Raw genomic sequence first — 21,784 nt, 5'->3', positions numbered from 1 at the left:
AGGGAATTCATGCAGGTCTTTAGATTTTTGCGGAAGGTCCAGTAGGTCGGTTGAAGTTGAGGATCTTGAGGAGGTGACAGTTCACGGACGTGAGAGGTCGGACGGGGGAGCATTTCTCCACGCAGCTTGTGAGATAGGTTGGGCTGTGTTAGAAAGGCATCGGTGGGCTAAGGATAGTGTTTTGAATATGATCCTTTCACGGATAGGTAGCCAGTGTGCATCTCTCCTGGCTTCTGAGATATGTTCAAATTTGGAGAGACCTATGGCCGCTCAGAGGGCATTGTTCTGAATAGATTGTAGTTTGTTCAAGTTGCAATCGGAGGTGCCGGTGAATAAGGCTTTGCAATAGTGAAGCTTGGCTCCTGTGATGGCTCTTACAATAGTGAGGGGATTAGGTGTGGAGAGGAAGGGCTTACTGGCATGGAGAAGTTTGGCAGTGTAGGCTGTTGATGAGGCGATAGAGTTCACCTGCCGCGACAGGTCGAGGGTTGAGTCTAGGTACACGCCTAGGTTTTTGGCTGCCGAAGAGTTGGGGATTCGGTTTCCATCGATAGTAAACTCGTTGTAGGCTGGGTCTATGTTGCGTAGCATGGAGTGGGAGCCGACGGATTTCGGTTTTACCATCATTGAGGCATACTAGGTGAGATGCCATCCAATTTTGTAAGACTTCATACACAGAGTTGATGGTGGCTCAGTCCTGAGTGTGCGAATCAGAAAGGGGGATAAGGAGTTGCATGTCGTTGACGTAATTCATGTATGATATGGCAAAGAGGTCAAGGTGGTCGAAGAGGGCTTTTGTATAAATGTTGTAAAGAGTAGGGGAGAGGCAGGAACCTTGGGGAACACTGCAGGTGACAGGAGTGGGTGTGGCATAAAAGTCATTCATGAATATTCGTGAGGATCTGTCAGCGAGGAATGATTTAATGCAGTTGGTGGCTGATGTGGAGAAGTTGGCTGTAGAGGCGAGTTGGGAGCAGAGAGTTTGGTGGTCTACCAAGTCAAATGCTGCAGAGAGGTCCAGCATCATCACAAGGGCAAGTTTGCCAGTGTCCTTGATGACATTGAGTTGAATTTTCAGGTCAAGTAGGGCAGTTTCCTTTCCGTGCTTGGGGCGGAATCCTGATTGACAGACACCCAAGATATTATTCTCATTGAGGTAATGTTGAACCTGGATGTAGGCTACACGATCCAGGATCTTCAGGAGGTAGGGCACTGTAGTAATGGGGCAATAGTTTGTAGGTATGGAGGGGTCGAGAGAGGGCTTCTTGAGCACGAGCAGGACCCACGCTTCTTTTAGGGAGGATGTCATTGAGTTGCAGGCGAAGGAAGCATTAATGATGGCCAAGAGGATTGGAGTTGGTGTAAGTGTCTTGGCACAGTCTTTGATAATCGGTGCTGGGCATGTGTCACCTTTGCAATGAGAGGGTTTGAGACTATTGATGATCTTGGTGACTTAGACAGAGTGGAACTTGAAAGGGGCGCACGTGTGGATCGGTAAAGTGCTTGGGGCTGTGGGTGGTGGTGGTTTAGCTAGCATGGCTTGTTGTTTGGAGAGGATTCTTTCTTTGAGGGAGTTGACTTTTCCAGTGAGGACGTCTTGGATTTTGTTGCACCAGGCGCTGTTCACTGTCAGGTCTGGCTGGGGAGGGGATGGAGTCTCTAGCTCCCGGAGGATTGTGAATAGTTCTCAGGATTTGGATTTGGTGTTACCGATCCTGGAGTTGTAGCTGTTGGCTTTTGCAGTGTGGATTTCCCTTTGCTAGTCTTTGGGGAGATGAGGTGAAGAGGGCTTTGGAAGCAGGGGTGGGGATTTTTCTCCAAGCTAGCTCAGAGGCATGATTTTTGGCATGAGCTTTAAAAATTTCAGGTGTGAGGCAGGCATTTTTTTTAGTGAGGTTTTGGCTTCCTGATGTTTGAGTGGGGTGCGCGTGTCGACTGCCTGAGCAATGGTTTTATTGTCGATGTCGACCACAGCAGCTGGGTCTGTCAGTGAGGTTGGGGGGTGAGCGAGGGTATCAAGTAGCAGGGTGAGGTTGATGTTGTTGAGATTTTTTGTGCAGTGGGCCAGGCCTTCTGGTTTTGCAAGGTCAACCAGACTGGGGCGTTCATAAGCAGGGATATCGAAGGTAATGGTGTGGTGGTCAGACCATGGGCAAGGGGATGTGATGGGGTTGGTGATGTTGCAATTGAGGTCGCTGATCCAATCAAGGGTGCAACCTTCATCGTGGGTGGGCTTGAGGGATCATTGCGTGAAGCCAGCTTAGTTGAGTGCGGTAGCTACACTGGTGGCAAGGGTGTCTGTGTGATCATTGAGGCCTAGGTTGAGGTTCCCAAGTATTACGATTTTTGAGTTGGGCTTAATAGAGGGGGGGATGCTCTGTAGTATGTTGTCCTTGAAGGCAAGGCTGGGGCCAGGAGGGCGGTAGATGATGAGGAGGATGGTGATGGCATTGGACAGACGACGTGGAGAGCTTGGCAATTAGGGATTCGCAGTTAGTGATGGCATTGGTGTGCGTGGCTCTGATGGTGAGGGTCTTTTTGAAAATGAGAGCAATGACTGCTCCTGTTTCATGGGATATGTCACATATTAGGATGGCGTAACCCAGATGAAATGGCAATCGAGAGGGCTGGGCATGCACAGGGCATGGCCAGGTTTCAGTTATGGCAAGTAGGTCGAAGTTGTTGGAAATGATGCTTGAGCCGTGACTGATCTGGCTTTGATTAAGCGCAGTTGATGGGCTTGTGGGTTGGTCTGGCGGGTTTGCGCATTTGCGTTGGGCAGAATGGCTGAAGAGTGTATTGTGGGAAATGCGGGATGAGCTTTGTGCGCAATCTGAGGAAGCTATTCCTCGTAAGGATCGGTGTGGGCATAGCAAGAGTGGAACCGGAGGCTTCAGGTTAGCGGGACATTGTCGGCATATCTGCATTGAGTGGAATGGCAGAGGAGCATAGTGTGGGACACAATCTGATGAGACAATCTGAGGAACCTATTCCTCGTGAGGATCGGTGGGGGTGTAACGATGGCAGAGCTGTAAGTGTCGAGTTGATTGGAGGATTGTCAGGGTGGCCTAGGTGTGCATTGCGGGAGCAGTGTGGTACGGTAAGGGTGGATGCTCCCGACCACTTACCTGCAGGCCAAGTGAAGCAGGCATCCCTGGAGGCTGTCTGGACTTGCGTGCAGGGGGATATGGGGGCTCTTCAGTTACAGGTTATTGGAAGTCTCAGGTCAGGCTGAGGTTGTTGCAGGTCCACGGTGGCTGGATCTGGCTGAGAATGTGCATGCAAGGCAAAGTATGTGTTGGCCGTGTTCTGCAGCGCCATTGTATGGCGCCTAACACCTCTGGCCTTCAACACTACACCTTTGGCCCGCGCGGGTTTTGCCACAGAGGGTTCGGCAAGCAGGTTTTAAGCGAAGCAGAGTCATACGTAGACGCGATGCATAGCACATGGTGGATGTGGATCGAGCAGCATGCTCTGTGGACCTACAGCGCTCAACACTGCGCCCTTGGCCTCTTCGGGCTTTGCCACAGTGGGTTCGGCAAACAGCTTTTAAATGAAGTGGAGTTGTACATAGATGCGATGCGTAGTACATAGCGGACGTGGATCGAGCAGTGTACTCTGCGGACCTGCGGCTCTCAACACCATGCCCTTGGCCTGCGCAGGCTTTGCAACAGAGGGTTCAGCAAGCAGGTTTTAAGCGAAGCAGAGTCATACGTAGATGCATAGCACGTTGCAGACCTGGATCAAGCTACCTGCTCTGCGGACCTGCAGCACTCAACACCGAGCCCTTGTCCTGCGCGGGGGCTTTGCCGCCGAGTTTTTTGGCACGCAGGTTTTAAGCGAAGAGGACTTTGGAACCACTCAGCTGTGGAAATGTCTTCAGTGGCATCTTTTGGTTCTTTTCAGAAAACAGGTCTTTTCCAATTAGTTGGTTGGCTGTTCACTGTGGTGTTGCCGACTTGTTGATGCAACTGCGCCTAGATGCAGGTCCTCCTGTCTGGTTCCACTATGATATGCGAGATATAAATACATAAACTAAACTAAACTCCTCTGTGTGTGTGTGGGGACGGGGGGGTTACAATTATACATAAGCCAAGTGATTAATAGCAATAAATGCAGTTGGAGGGTCCAGTGGGAATTAGGATTTAGGGCCTGATTTACAAAAATGTTTTCAATGGGACGTACCCATGTTAAAACATTTTTATAAATCAGGACCTACATTTGTTTACCTATGCCATCCAATAAATTGCAATGGTGGGTTCTGCCTTTCACCACATCAACATTTGGTCATGTGGGCAAGGGGGTGATTGAATTAACCGTGAAAAACGATATCATATGATACGCCAAAAAGAGCAGTGCAGCATAGCAGTAACAGCCAAACGGGTATTGCAACATTACAGAAGGCCCAAAACTGAGATATGGGCATGAACACTGCAATTATTTACAAATCGAGGGGGAAATATGAGGGTGATTGGATTTAACTGACAACCATCACATGCCAGTACCATGCCTCGTACCATCACCACACATTAGCACCTTCACCCGACCTAGCTACAGCCCCAGTCTACTGATTTTATTCTCATTGATCTTCAACTCGATAATTTCAGAGCATATTTTTTTTATCTCTGAAGTGCTGGTCTTTGCGTTATGTGTTTCTACTGCTGCAATTTTATTGCAGCATTTTTTACTGCATTTTTCTTAACAATTCTTTTGCTACAAAATGTGGCAAGAGACCACCCCACCGATCTCTCAACCACTCCCCACAAACAAAATCTGTTGTGAAATGTCTTCTGTAAAAAGACTCGATACTCTTGCCTCAGTTATGTCTGAGTGGAGGCATAGGAAGGATTTTTTAAGACTCCTGCTGGGGAAAGAGGTTATTCAAGGGCTGCAGTGCTCTTCACCCATCTTTTCTGCTTGTGCACATGAGGCACGAACACCCTGGAAGGTAAGCCCCTCACCCTTGGGCTTTTACAAGCGGCGCAAACAGCGCATGAAATTTGACTTTAAATTGTGTTTTTGACTATGGCCTGCATAGGCACCTGATTCCATCTATAAGTCACATCACTCTGTGAGCCTAATAACCCTCCAGTTTTAGTGCACTGTTTCTGCCATATTCGTTGTTTGCTTGCACCTGCCATTCCAAGATGGCCATTCTTTCTGCCTGCACTGGAGTGCTGGGCATGGTGCTGCTGGGGGTCACTGACTGGTTCTTGCCCTAATCATATGGGCCAATGAGGAAGCCGGCAGGCTTGGCCGGCCCTCCTCACAAGGCCCACTCCTAAGGCCCTGTCTACCCCTGTCCACCACGGTACACTGCGTACCCGTATGCCTATTTGCCACCACCCCCCACGACCCCTTGGTCGCCAGTGTGTGGGAATGCCTCCCACCACCTCCCCTTGGTCGCATGGCTATTCACATTAACCCTTACCCCCCTAGCTGGTTGAGGTTTGTGGGCTCGGTGCTTCCATGGACCTGACTTCATGTATGTGAGTAGCTGCCACCTTACATCATCATCATCGCTTCTGCAATATTTTCAGTCAATCAAAACTATATACCTGTATGTACTTGCCACCTGTATTATGGGATTGGCACAGTGTTTGTATATGTAGTTTTTTCACCCTGTTAGTATGAAGAAGTGATAATGTGTAATAGCAGCTGGCTTCATGTACCTACTTATTATGACCAGCTTATATGTGCACTTTGCCGCCATGCAACATGTGGCTGGCACCATGTTTTTGTCCACTAACTATGACCTGGTACTTGTATATCCTGCTAACGCCATGTAACATGTGGCCAGCACCATGTACTTACCCACTTTTGTATGATTTTGTAACTGTAAGCACTTTTGTTATCTATCACTGTAACCTTTCAAGTAAAGCGCCTTGGCACCTCAGGGTTTGGGCACTATATAAGAACAATACATAAAATAAAATAAAGAGCAGGCAAATTTGAATGCAGAAGTGAGTATGTATTTCAAGATAAGGTCCCAGGGTAGAGTAACAACATGCGCAGTCTGGCTAATATGTTAGTATGTCAGTCCCTGATGCATGCCTGTCAACCCTTTTGGATAGGCTCCAAGTCTTATGGATATGAGCTACAATCTTACATTCTCTGGCTCAGGAGCAGTTTACTCAATTACGCCCACACTTAGTACAAAAACAAAATAAATTAATATATTTCTTTCTCTGTTCCACATTGCAGTGCAGTAATCCTGTAAGAGTGAAGTGCAAACTTTTTAATGTCACCGCTGGGAAGTGCTTCGAAGAAGACACCACTCAGAAAACAGCATTCTGTAAGTCTAAATATTTACTGTATTTTCATTTTCTTTTTACGATTTGCACCCAGATTATTGGCATCTGGGGCCCCCCTGCGACCCATGCTGAGTGCCCTAAGCACAGCAACAAAAGCATGGGCCACGCCACACCCCTTGCTGGTCTGGACCACCACGCTTGTGCAATGCACATGATAATCATGTTGCTGTAGGGGTACTCTGCGCACTGCACTAGGGGAAAGATTCAAGTATGTGCTTCAATCAAACTTTAAATCTTTCACCTATCCTGGGGACCAATTCCATTGGTGATGGTGCGCGGTACAAATACCTTTAACATTTAACATTTAACCTAACGTTAAAAAAGGGGGCTTTGCTTGGCTCCTGAGTCCTGACACCCAAATGTACTGGCCAACTTTGTACGGGACCGGTAATATAACCGCCAGGCGTGTGTTCTCGTAGCTCAGTCTGCTTTCTGAAAGTGCACCGAGCAACACCTCACAGTAATAATACAATAAGAAAGCATGTTCATGCCAGTATATGCCGGTATCCCCATTAACAAACATTCTCTTGTTGGCTTTGCCCTTAATGCCAGTAAACATTTATTGCCAAAGAAGGAAAAAAAAATATTGCTGCATGCTCAAAAACTTGCTCAACCTCCGCACCACAATGTAAGAACACTTTTCATGTTTACTTTACCCTTAATGCCAGTAAAACATTCAATGCTGCAGTGAGGAACTATTTCTCTGACTGCACAAATGACTCCACCCATCAAGAACACTCATTGTGTTGACTTTGCCCTTCATACCAGTAAACATGCAATGCCACAGTAAGAAAAACATTTACTTGCTGACTGCACAAGTGCCCCCACCCACTCCATGTAAGAACACACATCATAATGGCCTTGCACCTTGTATGAGTAAAAATGTCAATCTAGAGAAAGCAAATGTCCAGGGTGCCTGCCCCATAGTGCAAAAAATCCCCCACAGCAAACCCTCCTCCAACTAATGTCATTCATCATATTGACTATGCCCAAAACTAGTAGTAAAACGTATAAGAAAACATCTATGCTTCAATGCCCCTTGCCTGGGCCCTAGCCATGCATGCGCACATTTATACCCATTCACCCACCAGCCACTCATCCAGTGACAGCTGGTGAACTTTTTAATTGGAGGCGCATAAACATTTACCACAATTATGCCAGAGCAACTGAGCATAGTAAGGGAGTCCAAACTACCAATCAAAGGGAGTTTGGGGGGAGGTGGTTTGTCACATCCCCATCAGCTCTTGCCTTCTCCCCCAAGACATTCTTTTAAATAATGGGTTCGAATGGTGCATTATACAGCACACTTTCTGTGAAAAAATGGCTCAAAAGCCAGATAGTTTGTAATTGGTTTTGTAGTGTAACACCAATCTAAATATCCAATGGATGCAACAGTGCACAGGAGCATTTCCCAATGCATTTTCATGATGCCTTTACCCACAATGTATGCCAGTATAAAAAAACATTTTTTGTCCATAATGGCTGCACCAATATAATCCGGTATTCCCATATAAGAACATACTCATGTTTGTTTTGCACATAGTGGACATAATGATACTATAAGAAAACATGCCAAAATATGGCAGCATCCCCGTGTAAGGACATACTGCTGTTGGCTTTTACATTAAAAATGCCATGCCACAATAAGAAAACATTCCCAAACTGGATGCAACAAAATGGCAGTCTAGCAACATAATAACACTTATCATGTTCACGGTATCATAGATGCTCAGAAAAGTCCCTAAAAATATAAGAAATAGCTTGACTGGCTGCTCCAAGATGCCAGTATCGCAATGTAATAACACATTACGCAAGCTTAACTATAGATGTCAGTAAAAAATGGCAGGTCACAGTAAGAAGTTGCTAGAATGGCTGCACCCAAATGCCAGTTGAGCCAGCTAATAATAACACGTAGTATAGTTGCTTTATTATAAATGTCATAAAGAAATGTCATGCCACAGTACCAAATGGCTAGACTGGCTCCACCAAAATGCCAGTTTAGCCACATAAGATGCTTGCTTTATCATGGTGGGATGCCCATTAACAAATGTTGTATTAGCACAACCTGCCCATCACTCCCCAACTGCCAAAATCAGCTCCTCTACACCGGCCTGTTGCAAACACCTGCATACACCTATTCACACACCATTCACTCGCTCATTCACACATGGTAGTATAACTCAGTGGCAACACGCTTGTCTTGGAAGCAAGACGACACAGAGCAACACAGATTTGAATCCCAGGTCTGTGCCACACACACACGTTTTTCTTAACTGCTCTTTACCTGAATCTGTCTTTCCGCTGTGGGAGTCGGCTCCCACGCTCCAGCCTCCACCATGCAGACAGGAACCCGGAAGCAGGGAGAGCTTACTGGTTTCTATCATGCCCCCCACCTGTAACTTTTCTTTTGAAGTCAGAGTGCATTGCGCGTCTACTTCCCAAATAAATCATTGTATTCCTTTCTGCAGTTGGAGCGCATGTACTCCAACTTCACAAAGAATGAAATAATTTCTTTGTGAAGTCAGAGGGCATGCACTCCAATAGGGGGGCTTCCTACTACAGCTGTGTTCTTTACATTTTCATTTGGCTTCTTGGCATGCACCGGGTAGGTGTTTCTTTTAAAATAGGGCTGTGTGTGGGCGCTGTCCCTCCAGTGTGTTAGTTTGGTGTGTGATTTCCCTTTCTCTAGATTGCTGGCATTAGTACCAGGGAGGCACAGCACAAATAATCAGGTCACTTGGACTCAGCCAAATATCTACAGGTGATCCTCCAGACTTCGGAGCCACCTCATGGGGTCCCACATAAACTTAAAGTCATGTTTAACATCCTGCATAGTCCTCACCTGCACGCTTTAAGGCTGTATTATACTCTGTTATCTACCTATGTGCATTGCAATGTTGCCACAGTAGCTGAATGCTTGTTTTAGTCAAGTGGGTAGTCAATGTGTTGGGATGTTGTGAAGTCCAGTGCATGTTTTAATGTATTGATCTAAGTATATTTGAGAGCATGACCTTCTCTTATATTCGCTGTCCCTTCGCTAAATGCAATCTGTGCCTTTATGTAAGTGGGGTGATCACATCCGCCTATGTTTCCATTGATGACATCATTTTAATTCCCAGGTATCACGAGCAGCTGTTGCATTGGGGAAGCCTAACACAGTCCATGCCTAGCTAGCACAACCAGTTCTTGAAACCTGTCCAGATCCCTTTCCCCCCCAAATTGCCAAATCCCAAACAAATTGATGTAACAATTGTTTAATTATTTAATGTGATAGTGTCCCTGAGAGAAAGTGCCGGGTTGACCAGTTCCTGTGTGGCCACATCCTGTGGACCATTCCGATCTTAGAGCAGATAAGGAATGAGAGGCATAGGTTGTTATAGTAGCCCTGTGAAACAATGTTGCAAACTTTGTACGTAAATGATTGTGATGTTATGCTAAGTTGTGTGGCTTTGAAAAAACAATACATTTACAATCAGTGTACTTGATACGTTTGACTAGACCTAATGCTGATATACATACTTGTCTACTTCTAATACGTTTTAGAATGCATTGCTCATTACCAGTCACAAACACAGGAACATCCTTACTGTGTACAAATGACAACTAATCAATGTCTAATTTCTAAACATATGTATCCTCAAGCAGCAAGTGCAGTATCCTTGTTTATTCTTACTTGTTTATTTTTGTTTCTTCCTTTTTGTATCAAAATGACTTACTTTGCTTTATTTTTAAAAGAGTTAAGCATTGTTCTCAGTGAAATGCAACATTCACAATAAAGTATATACTGTGTAGTTGAATCAGAGTGCATGAAAAAAATAGATGCCACTCTCTGTGATGCAAAGAATTGAAAACGACTCCACAACAGAAAAAAGAAGATTGTTGATGTGCTGACAAACAGCAAAGAGACACGAAGAAACACAATCTCTATTGTCAAGGTCAGAACATAGCAACCCTTTTAGTAATATGTACAATATGCAGGAACATAATGACTTGATACAATGCAAACAATGATATAAACCATTGAATAGTCTGGAGTGCTTTATCTATGGCATCTACTTAATCACTTATGTTTCGGCTGTAATACCCATCTTTTGAGGCGACAGCTTCCTTAGGATGCTAATGGTTTATTCATGGACTCCGGACCATAGGAGGTGGGTTAGTAATTCTGAAGAATTGACAAAAAATAGAAGAAAGACTTGTATACCCTGGGTGTGTGTTTAAGCACAGTAGTTTCAAGGAGGAATGTGATGGGAAAAAGAATAATTACCCAAAACGACCTTCAACTGGAACCACTAGCTTTTATGCACAGCTTTACCTTCATCAACGAGTGACCTACAGGATAAAGAGAAAATATGTCAATGTTGTTTCATCATCCCGAGTCTTATGTATGAAATTCCTGTTCAGGCAATGATATGACACAACCCTTCCTAATCCCCTCGCAAACCGGGTGATGACTTGACACTGCTTTTCGTAATCCCTCCCCCCCAACCATGCAATGCAATGACTTGGCACAGTGCTCCCTTCTCTGATGCTGTTTTTTGCCGACCTTTCGTTTACTGAAAATACCTTCTCTCTTGATTGAGGGCCAATCCTTTCTTTCCCTGATTGGGACTGGGGCCACAGGTTGGCAACCATGCATTTGCGGGTGATCCGCGACTAAAGATGGTTTCTGCAAAATGACCTGCAAGAGAGAAAGAGAGAGAGAGCATGCGTGCGTGCGTGCGTGCGTGTGTGTGTGTGTGCATGTGTGTGTGTGTTTATATATATATAGAAGGTGTGCAATCGGACTACTCCCTGTCCTGGTTATCAGCAAAGCTGGATAGAAGACACTCGGCACACTGGCCTCTCTCACACACACTGGCACACAAGGAAAGTGCCTTGTGTCCCCCTGCTAAAAAGGAGATTCTCCCATATGCAGTTACACCTTGAACTGGAGACTTCCAGCCCTTTAAGATGAGTAGCAATACCCTGGAGATGGATTGGGATGCATATTTTAATCAAACATCAATAATTCAGACGACACAAATAGCTTGGCAAAACGTTAGTTAGTCTGTTTTAATGTAAGTAAAACAGGGAGTACAACGAACATCAACAATTGCTTGATACTCAACTCTCAATCCTTTCATAAAAAAGCTGGGTTCTTAAACCCTAAATTGGTCATAGCTGACGTGTTGACCTGCGTCATTACCAACGTCATCCTGCGTGGCAACTTTCTAAAACCTATCTGAAAGCGCGATTGGCTCTAAGTGAACTCCTAAGAATAGGTGTAATATCTGTATAGAGTAACAGAGAAATAATTGGATATTCAACAACAGGTGGGGCAACTAAGCCCTCCCTTCAAAATGGCCACTAGGAACGTCACTAGATGTACAAAGTCCCATTGGCTACACAAACTATAGGACGCCACCTACGTGGTCCTCTATAATTGGTTGGCTTCTAACACCCGTCAATAACTTTCCACCTATGTGAGCAGCATGCAGACTGAACAACCAGGTGCGGGTGAGCTTGTCTTGATACCCGCTTCCCACCAATTAAAAGTACACTCCATCATCACCTCAATGGTTCAGTGTCAATTAGTGTCTGAAGTTGGCCTTGAGTCTGTGCTGTTCGCTGGGACTTTTTAAGGAGTATTGGTACTGTCTGAATTCCGTGCGTAGGTGTGATCTCCTCATGTGTCCAACTTTCTTCCATCACATGACTGGACACCATGGTTTGAGCTTTTTCTTGTATTTGAATTTATTCCCTAATAGTCCTCTGATGTACTTTGTTTTTTAACAGGAGCTTCTGTTCTTTCACATTAATTGTATCCAATGTCAGCCAATTCTAGTTCTGATAAGACCTTGGCTCTCTTGGCTCATCTAACTCCTTAGCTGAAATATATTCTGGTTAATTCAATTGCTTTTGTAACTGCAGCACTGAATTTGCGGCCTTCCTGGTTGTTCAAGACTGCTATATAGGCAGTGGAACATTCACTCTTTATTCAATCCATATGTATCTATGAGGTATATATGTATATGTTGGTGCTTGCCGTGATATATTTACTATACGCATTTGGCTAGCTTCATGATTGCTTTGCTGCTAGCGTTTCATTGCATATGTACACGTTTAAACTAGCTAAGTATCTTCATCATGCTTACGACATAAATCTCTTTATCGTGATCCCAAGATGTCACTTATCTTTGGTACTTCTTTATTCTTTATAAATTGTCTGCCTCTCTGGTCTGGTTATCTTCAATATGGGGTTGATTCAATTTTGTATGACGTCACCATTCATCTTGGTTATTCAGTTTCTTTATTTCATCAGGAATCATGTTCAAATGGCCATCATATTGTCTTGGATGTAGGTAAGGTTTTCTTAATGGGTACTTTGCTTCCCATATTCTCTTGGGTATAGATATTATTATGGGTACTGCACAGAGTCGTTGCTCTTCTTCCTGCTTTCTGATTGGTGTAGTATACATCACATACTTTGGTTCATACTTCTCAGGTACTGTAGGCGGGGCAGGTGGAGTGGGGGTACTTGGCTCCTCCTCTATACTCCCCATTCTGGGTGATTTATCAACCACTCTCACATCATCTTCTAGTCCTAGACATCCTCGTCTAAAGAAGTGCTTCTTAGGGACCCATATTTTTATGATTCCCTTCAGGCATCCAGCTGACTTCACATGCTCATCCTTATTCCATATCATGAGCGTGCACTCTCCACTTGGACTGCAGCAGATCCATCTTCCCACATATTTTCTGTGATCCCTTGGATACAGGAACTTCGTTCCCTCGGATGCATGGATGCTAGACTTCATAAAGTCTCTGATTTCTTCATCAGTCAAGGCTTTAGGCTTCCATCCTGGTTCAACATCGATCATGATCTTCATTCCTATGGCTTTCTTTGCTGTCTTCTTGCATTGTGAGATTATTATCTTTATCACACAAAATCCAGGCATCACTAATAATAGCAAGGCTCCAAGAAATTTGAACATATCTGCCATCCATTGTGGAATCCATGAGAAAAGAGTTCCAAACCAGCTGTCATCTGCAATATCTTCTACTTCTTCTATCATCTGGCCATGGAGTTTCGTCAGCATGTTTATGGCCTCTGTCAACATTCCATTTTCGTCATCGTGAGAAGGTATAAATGTGCAACATGATTCTCCAATCTTGGCACAAACACCTCCATCCATGGCTGTAATCATGTCCAGGACATATCTGTTCTGGAGAGCCATTAGTCTTACAGCTCTCAGTTCTTCTCTGATTGCATTGAATCCTTTTATACTTGTGTTAACTGTCTGCAGCAATTCCCATCTGGTGATTTTCAACCACTTGCTATTTGCTCCAACCTGGATTATTGGCATAAAGATCACTGTGAACACTGATGAGGTCTGGCTGAACAGCTTGTGTACATACGGGATGGCATCAAAGGCTCCTATTGATTTAGCAGAGAAGTAGTTCTGTCTCTTTGTTCGACTTATCAGTTCCACAGATCTCCTTTTTCTTAGATGAGCTTTTGGAAAACTGTCAATGTTCAGGTCACCTTTAGGAATCACCAATGCAGGAACATGGACATTCACTATTGTGCAAATTCCTCCCCAGTCTTTAGGCAGTCTGATGTAGGTTTTCATCCACAAGCCCAAAAGTGATCCATGATTACTGCTGTTCCAGGCACCATTCCTGGTGCATCGAATATTCGTCCACAGTTCTGATGTCCCCCCATTTTTCTTGTTCCATTGTTCCTGAAGCAAAACTTAGAACTTTCTAATGGTACTATCTGCAATGGTCCTCCCCGGTCTTCGACCCATGTCAGTAGTTTAGCAAGTCTTGGCCATAATGGCTTGCAGCCATTCTGCACTATGTCAATAGTAGGTTGATAACAGCCAATAACTACCCATGCTCTGCAGATCACCACTCCTTTTTCCCATCTGTCTGGTGATAGTCTGGTTCCCCAAGTTTGCATTTGTCCTCTGTTCTTCCATCAGCGAGCTTCTGCTGATTTTCCTTTGACATCAAGTTTTTTGTTCACTCCCCATCTAATGCCAGTTCCTTTCACTCCTGGTTTCTCATATCTGATCACCTGATTTCTCGTATGGGCTCTGTTTCTTGTCTTTATATCTTGTATGTAGTCATCTTCAGCTGGATCTGTCTTTTCAGTTGCCCATTTAAGAGAAGCATCACTTCCCATAAATTGACCTCTTGTTTTGCAAAGTGCTATGTCCAATAGGCAATGAGCTGTCTGGACATCAATTCCAATTGCTATGAAGATCTTTGACTTCCCCATGCTCTATGGCAGGCGTGCACATACGAAGCAGTCTTCATCTGATGTCCTTCTTCCAACTTCCTTCATGTGTTGGTACCATATGTTGTTTCCCAAGTGTGCTGTACTGTCTAGGTAATCATTCAGTTGATAATTGTCTTCTTGGGTGCTTCTTTTAATTTTCAAAGTCCTTTTGTAGTTTTCTATACCCACATTTTTATACATCGGTATAACTTCTTCTGGCTGGTTGAGATGCAGGAATGTCCATCTGGGCTATCTGCATAGAAGCAAGTTCAGCAATTCTTTCTTTATCCCTCTGTTTTTTTCTTGCAATGACTAAAAACGGCCATATAGATTCTGCTATCATCTCTGCACATGATTGTCTTGTGGTACTTGTGCTTAGGCTTCTTGTCACTAGACCAGGTGTGTCTGCATGCATTATCTGTGTGGGCCCAACCTTTGTCAACCCCTTATTTTGCTTTTTTCACCGACCCTGTCTCTGGCATTCAAAAGTAGTGTTTGAAACAAGTGCTGTGTGTGATGTATTACTAATAACATCCATTTCAATCTCAAGTATCTGTCTATCTTTTCTAGGGACGGGAATGACCATGAATGGCCTGGGTTGTTTTGTAGTTGCCACATTTACCTGTACCTTCTGCTCAGACACATATATAGGAACGTTTGCATCATATGCTCCTATATAAAAAACAGTTCTAACTGTCAGTGAAAGCAATATTAGTATGAATACAATACATGTGTAAACAATGCAGAGGTAGTTAAGCTTGCAGAATCTGCTTCTGGGGCAATTTGAACGTCTGTCCTCTTGAGGCAGCACAAAACTGCTGCTCTGATTGCCCATCTCGATCATTTGATGCTAAGGAAGGAAAAATATTTCTTTAATGACAATGCATTTTTTAGCTTGCTTCTGGAAACTTGTTGTCTTCTGCAGCATTCGTCCTTGAACAACAGCTGCTTTCTGGAACCAATTTCTCCACCAGTCGTGGTGATTTTTGCGAGCTGCTATAAATTCTGCTTCATTAACCAGTTCCCAATCGATACCTCAAATCTGCTTCAAACCAGATGACATTGTAGCTTCCCTTTCAGCATGAACAAAAGTTTTAGGTTTTATCACTTCCTCGATCTGTCCCTCGGAGGAAAGGCTCTATACCGCTCTGTGATTTTTTAAGAATTGATCGCTACCTGGATTATGATATCCTCCAGGATCACATTCAAATTTGTAGTATTTCTTGGGTCTCCAAGAAATGACACCACATCCGTGTGTCTTCCAATGAGATGCAGCTAGTCTTCAATTAAACGAAAGAACACCACACGGTCCAGTCAATGTGCTGCATCAGGTGATAGGGGCATTTGTGTTTTCCTCACTGAACTCAGGCAACTTCAAAAACTCTTCAGTGATGATTATGAGCAATCTTCTAACAATCTTTTTGTTGTCAGTATTACCAAGAAAATCTGGAATGTAGCAAGTTCTCCCCACCAGTGACAGATACGTACGTAATACCAACTCAAAGTACGTAAGTATATGTCTAGAAAGGTCATCACTGGGTAACACCATGAGTAACTCCAATCAAGAACTCTGTGTGGAAGGAATCAGGATACTGTATCCTTTTCCAATTGCTGTGTCCACGATCATAGTTTCCTTATTCTTATCAAGGCTTTAAGCATGCCTCAGTCCAAAGTTAATAACCTACTGTGGCTTTTCACAAATGTAGATCTTCTTTTACTCTGCAACTATGATGCACCGAGTGTTTGAATGTGTCCGTATACCCTTTTATTTATAGCTAAAAAGGGAGTGTCCAAATTAAGCCACACTCCAACTAAACATTCTTCAAGCTTTCCACTTGTCGGGTTATGCGTCCTTCTTCCTCGTCATAGATCTCGTATGCACGTGCTGTAGTTCTTTCCTGATGTTTGTAGTTTCTTCGCGGTGGGGTGTAAGCAGAGGCGTCTCTCCGGCGTAGATCTTTGTGTCGCCCAGGAAGATCCAAGCTTGCCTACCATGCACTTTGACAACAGATGGCATGACGTCCTCGGCAATGAAAGGACCGTGAAAGCGGGGCTCGTGCCGCTTTTTCCTTGTGTGATTACGAATCAGGATCGTGTCTCCTGGGTAGATTCTTGGATGTAGAAATTTGGGAGTTTGGATTGTTGAAGCATCTTCTTCTGTGTTCTGTGCCGGCTTACACCCTCGTCTCTGCAACTGTCCTGAAATCACAGAAAAACTAGGTGTTAAACAGTTCAAGTAGTTTTGCAATTCAAGTCCTAACACTTCTGACGTTGGCTGAGCATCACTTCTAACTCGGGATGGAGGCATTAAAGGCGTTCCCATTCTCCTGCCCATCACAATCTCTTTTTCAACATAAGCTTCAGCTTAGTAATTCTTTCTTTTAACAGGCCGTTGAGCTTTTCACAGACACCATTCCCTTGCAGATGATAAATCGAAGGGAACTTGTGCTTTTATACCAAGCAACAAGGTGATCTGCTCGAAAACTTTATTAACAAAGTGAGGTCCATTATCCGATCTCATTACTTTACACACCCCCCATCTGGGAAACACTTTCCACACCAAGAACTTGGCTGCACAGGTAGAGTCTGGGTATGTACATGGACCCGCCTCTATCCATCTGGAGAAAGGACATACTAAAACTAAAAGGTATCTGTATCCATTACAAACTTGTATCATGTCGACATAGTCGATATGCAAGTGCTGAAAAGGGCTATTGGGTCTTGGGATCACCCCCCCTCATGATGCGTAGTGTATGCCCAGCCGTTGATTGCTGTCAAATAATACAATTTACCATAGAAAATGCAACATGTTCTATTAGGTTCGGTACAAACCAATCCTCAGCAATGGTTACAGCAAGATTCTCCCTAGTTGTATGTGCTTGGTATTGAAGTTGTTCTAGCGCTACCTTTAATAAGGCTAAAGGCATTACTCGTTTACCAGTGCTGTCTTGTCACCGCAATGCTTCAAAGGTGTTTAAAGAACACCCTCTTTGCTTCCACAAGTTCTTTTCTTCTTGCAGTGCCTCCCCTTGGAGCTCTACTATTTGTGTTTGAGGCATATGATTGTATCCCTTGCAGGGGACCACAACTGCACCCTAGATCCATGCATGGACAGATCGGATAGTAAACACACCCGCCCCTCCCCTCCCGCTAAAATATTCAAAGCCCTCTTACAACAATACGCCCTACAAGATCTCTGGAGGGCTCAGCACCCAGAGGGCAGAGCCTATTCCTTTTACTCTCCTCCACACGCAGTACACACTAAAATCGACAGTTTATTGGTGAGCGGGGAACACTTAGACACATTCTAGGACACACAATACCTGGCCAGAGGGCTATCGGGTCATTCCCCCATAGTTACCCCTTGGACAATAATGGCACCCCGACCCCCCATACCCACATGGAGACTCAGAAGCGAAGCACTGTTAGACAAGGCATTCCAAGAGCAGATTAGACAATGCATGGCGAACTATTGGCAGACGAACATGGATAGTGTCCAGCACATCAGCACGGCATGGGAAGCATACAAAGTAGTGATCAGAGGGGAAATGATAGCCACCACAAGGGGTGCCCAAAAATCCATCACAGCAAAGTTAGCAAGCACCGAAGAAGAGCTGAAGCAACTAGAATCCATAACCTCCTCAGACCCAGCCCACATATGCAAAATAGTTTAATTAAAGAAGGCCTGCCTACAACACTGGGAGGCCCTCGGAAAACTGAGCTACGCCAAATACACTGAGAGAAGCCACGCCCTCGGTGATAAACCGGGTAAGCTACTAGCGTGGCTTTACAAGCGAGAAGCCCCCAGAACACCCACCTGCCGTATACGCGATGCCAATGGCATAGACACGCACTCACAAGCTGCCATAAACCACGCATTCGCCGAGTATTACCAGGCCCTCTACACTGACACCCCGCTGCCTACAGACACAGAAATAGAGGACGTACTGGACATCATTAGACTACCACACCTTGAGGAACACGTAGCAGAGTCCCTGGAAGGGCCGGTAACCCCTGAGGAGGTTGCAGTTGTTATTAGAACACTTCCCTCTGGGAAGGCTCCGGGACCAGATGGACTCCCAGGCAAGTTCTACAAGGCCTACGAGGATGAACTAGCTCCGTTACTCTCCCAGGTGTTCAATGAGTCATACGAAACAGGCCAACTACCTGGTACCATGAGGGATGCGGTCATCATACCACTCTTAAAACCTGACAAAGATAGCGCCGACTGCAGCTCATACAGACCCTTGTCCTTACTAAACACAGACAGTAAGATACTAACGGCAATACTGGCTATGAGGTTGTGTAAAGTCATCCCGTCCCTGATCCATCAAGGCCAAACGGCATATGTGCCCGGCAGAACCATCACCGAAAACCTACGTAGACTGCACCATGTCATTTACAGTACCGAAGGTAGACAGACGGAATGCGCAGTGGCGTCCTTGGACACCTCCAAAGCGTTCGACTTGGTACGCTGGAAATGGCTCCTGACTACCATGTCCAAGATGGGTATAGGGCCTAGCTAAATTAAGTGGGTCACACTCATCTACACTAACCCCAAGGCCAGAGTACGGACCAACAACACTTTCTCAGACAAATGGAGGCTATCCCGGGGGAACCAGGCAAGGATGCCCCCTATCACCCATGCTGTACATTATGGCTATAGAGCCAGTGGCAGCATACCTTAGACAAGAATATGGAGATGGGGCATAGTGATAGACGGGGAGAACCACTTGACCTCTATGTACGCTGACGACATGCTCCTCTATCTAACAAACCCCGCACACATAATGCCCTACATACTAGAAACTTTAGACAGATTCCACAGATATACGGGGACCCAGATTAATCAGAACAAATCCTGTCTGTTCCCCCTGGCCGCCTTGAGCGGGGAGGAGGCCGGAGCGCTCCCAAAACTAGCCCTAAAATGGAACCCTCCTCCTTTAAGTACCTGGGCATTAGGGTGCACAGAGACCCCAAGACAGAGCACGCTCTGAATACAGTTAGGGCAAAGGAAGGGCTGGCAAAATCAATGGAGTTCTGGAGCAGGCTGCCGCCATCGGTGGCGGGCAGAGTGGGACTACTAAAAATGGTGGCGTTACCCAGACTTCTTTACTTCTTCACTAACGTACCATATAACATACCACAACAATTCTTCAATGAATTACACAAGCTGTGCAGGACATTCCTGTGGCAAGATGGAAGGCGCAGAGTCGCCCTGGAAACAATGCAGAGACCATATGACAAAAGGGGCCTCAAAGTTCCTAATTTCAAACTGTATTACCTAGCCGGACAGTTGAAGCATGTGATACAATGGATGGCCGATGAGGCCTCAACAGACACTCTCCTGCTGCAGCCTGGAGTCACGCAACTGCTACTTAGGGACCTGCTATGGATTGAACCGGGAACTAAACACCCACACTCGTACTTGATCCTCTTAGGTACCCAGATATGGAAAAGAGCCTGCAAAGCCGCAAAGCTGTCGGATCCCTACTCCCCACAGATCCCGATAGCTGCCATTATGACAAAAAGGCCGGGAAGTCAAAAGATAATAAGAGGCACTTGGGGAACCTAGCGGCATCGCCACCCTAGGCGCCCTGGTGGACGACCAGGGAATCTTACATTTTACTGAGCTACATGAAGCCACTGGGATCCACACAGGACAGTTCTTACTGCAACAACGCAGTGGTGAAGAGACTAGCAGCCCGCTGGCCCACAATGGAGAACTTGGATACCGGACATGAAAGCATTGAGGGCCTGCTTGGGGCAGCGGAGGGAGGCCACGAGACCTCCAGAATATATGAAACACTGCTCGACAGCACCACCCAACAAAGCCTTAAGTGTAAGGAAAAGTGGGAACAGGAATTTGGCTTGCAGTTCAAAGACAAAGAGTGGGAGGACATAATGGTATACCACAAGAAGGTATCCAGGAACTCCAGGTTCCAGCTCATTCAATTTTATATCATGAACAGAGCGTACCTCACACCAGACATCATTTCCAGATTTAGCGGAGCCGAGAATACGGGATGCCCCAAATGCAAAGAACCTCAAGCAGGGATGACACATATGTTTTGGGGGTGCCCCACCATACAGTCCTTCTGAACACAGGTCAAAGCCAGGGTGGCCGAGGCGAATGTCACCCTGGAGGTACACACGCCAAAAGCATGCATCCTCGGCAGGTATTCCAGAAGCAAGAAGAACAGATCACTAAACAGACTAAAAGACCTAATGTATATACTCACAAAGAGATGTATTGCCATGAACTGGAAGCACCCTCAGGCCCCGTGCTTGTCAACATGGTGGGAAGACCTTCGCAAATGGACGAATGCCGAAACTGCTGCTTGGGAGATGGCCCATAGCCAACAAAGACAGGACACCTCGGACGATCTACTACAATGGGTGGCACTAATAGTTACATTGTTCAACCCCAATGCAGAAGGCTCCTCTGGCGACGACACAAATGACTCACAATAATCACAGAGATGAAACTTGTGGTGTAGAACATTATGGTCCGTACAGTTGGGAAAGGGGGAGGGAGGGAGGGCAGGGAGGGTGTTATTGTACTATTGTATCATTGAGTAACCACGCTACTGGAACACTGTAAACAATAAAAACAGATTTTTAAAAAAAATGATTGTATCCCTTGCCCACATTTGCTATTACAGTCACTGTTACGGAGAATTCTCCAGAATGGCTAATTTCCCTTACCTAATGAGTCCCTCAGCAGCTTTGCTGGATTTCCAGGATTTATTATTTTCACTTGTTAAGAGTGTGAGCCTTTTTCCCCACTCTTACATAAGTTTTGCTGTGTGTGTGTTAACATTCTTGTGTTCATAGACTGTGGAGCCTCACCCACTCCATAGGCATCATCTTTTTACTGTGTGTTACACAGTACCTTCAGTGCAGTGAAACAGGTTTGTCTTTTAGACTTCCCAACTCAGACTCCATTTTCTGGGACTGACTACTGTCTTCCAGAACATGTAAAATTGCCATTGTCTTTATTAGTCTCTTTAAAAATCCACATACCCAGTGCAAACTATCTTACATAGAGTACTGGAAAAGGTTAATACTTATCCCTTTTTGTCTGTTTCTATTGCAGCATTGTTTCGCTCCCTTTTCATCAAGACTTGGCTGGTGGCAGTTGTAACTACCCTATTTTTCCTACCGCGGTTATCTTAAATAACCTTGGTATTGTTTTAGG

The 21,784-nt window shown here is 45.1% G+C and overlaps 1 protein-coding gene across 2 annotated transcripts in view; it reads left to right on the top strand.

Moving 5' to 3' along the window:
- Positions 1-21,784, top strand: part of IQCM (IQ motif containing M) — a 1,823,621-nt gene that overhangs the window by 361,137 nt on the left and 1,440,700 nt on the right. For both annotated transcript variants that reach the window (XM_069631255.1, XM_069631254.1), the window contains exon 2: positions 6,205-6,295. The gene's annotated coding sequence lies outside the window, so the exon portion shown is untranslated. The remainder of the gene's footprint in view (positions 1-6,204; positions 6,296-21,784) is intronic.

Source organism: Ambystoma mexicanum, chromosome 6q (assembly GCF_040938575.1).
Source record: "Ambystoma mexicanum isolate Mex_15411 chromosome 6q, UKY_AmexF1_1, whole genome shotgun sequence".
In the NCBI taxonomy this organism is placed as follows: Eukaryota; Metazoa; Chordata; class Amphibia; order Caudata; family Ambystomatidae; genus Ambystoma; species Ambystoma mexicanum.
Note: the sequence above shows the minus strand (reverse complement) of the source record. Positions and strands in the feature narration are given on the sequence as shown.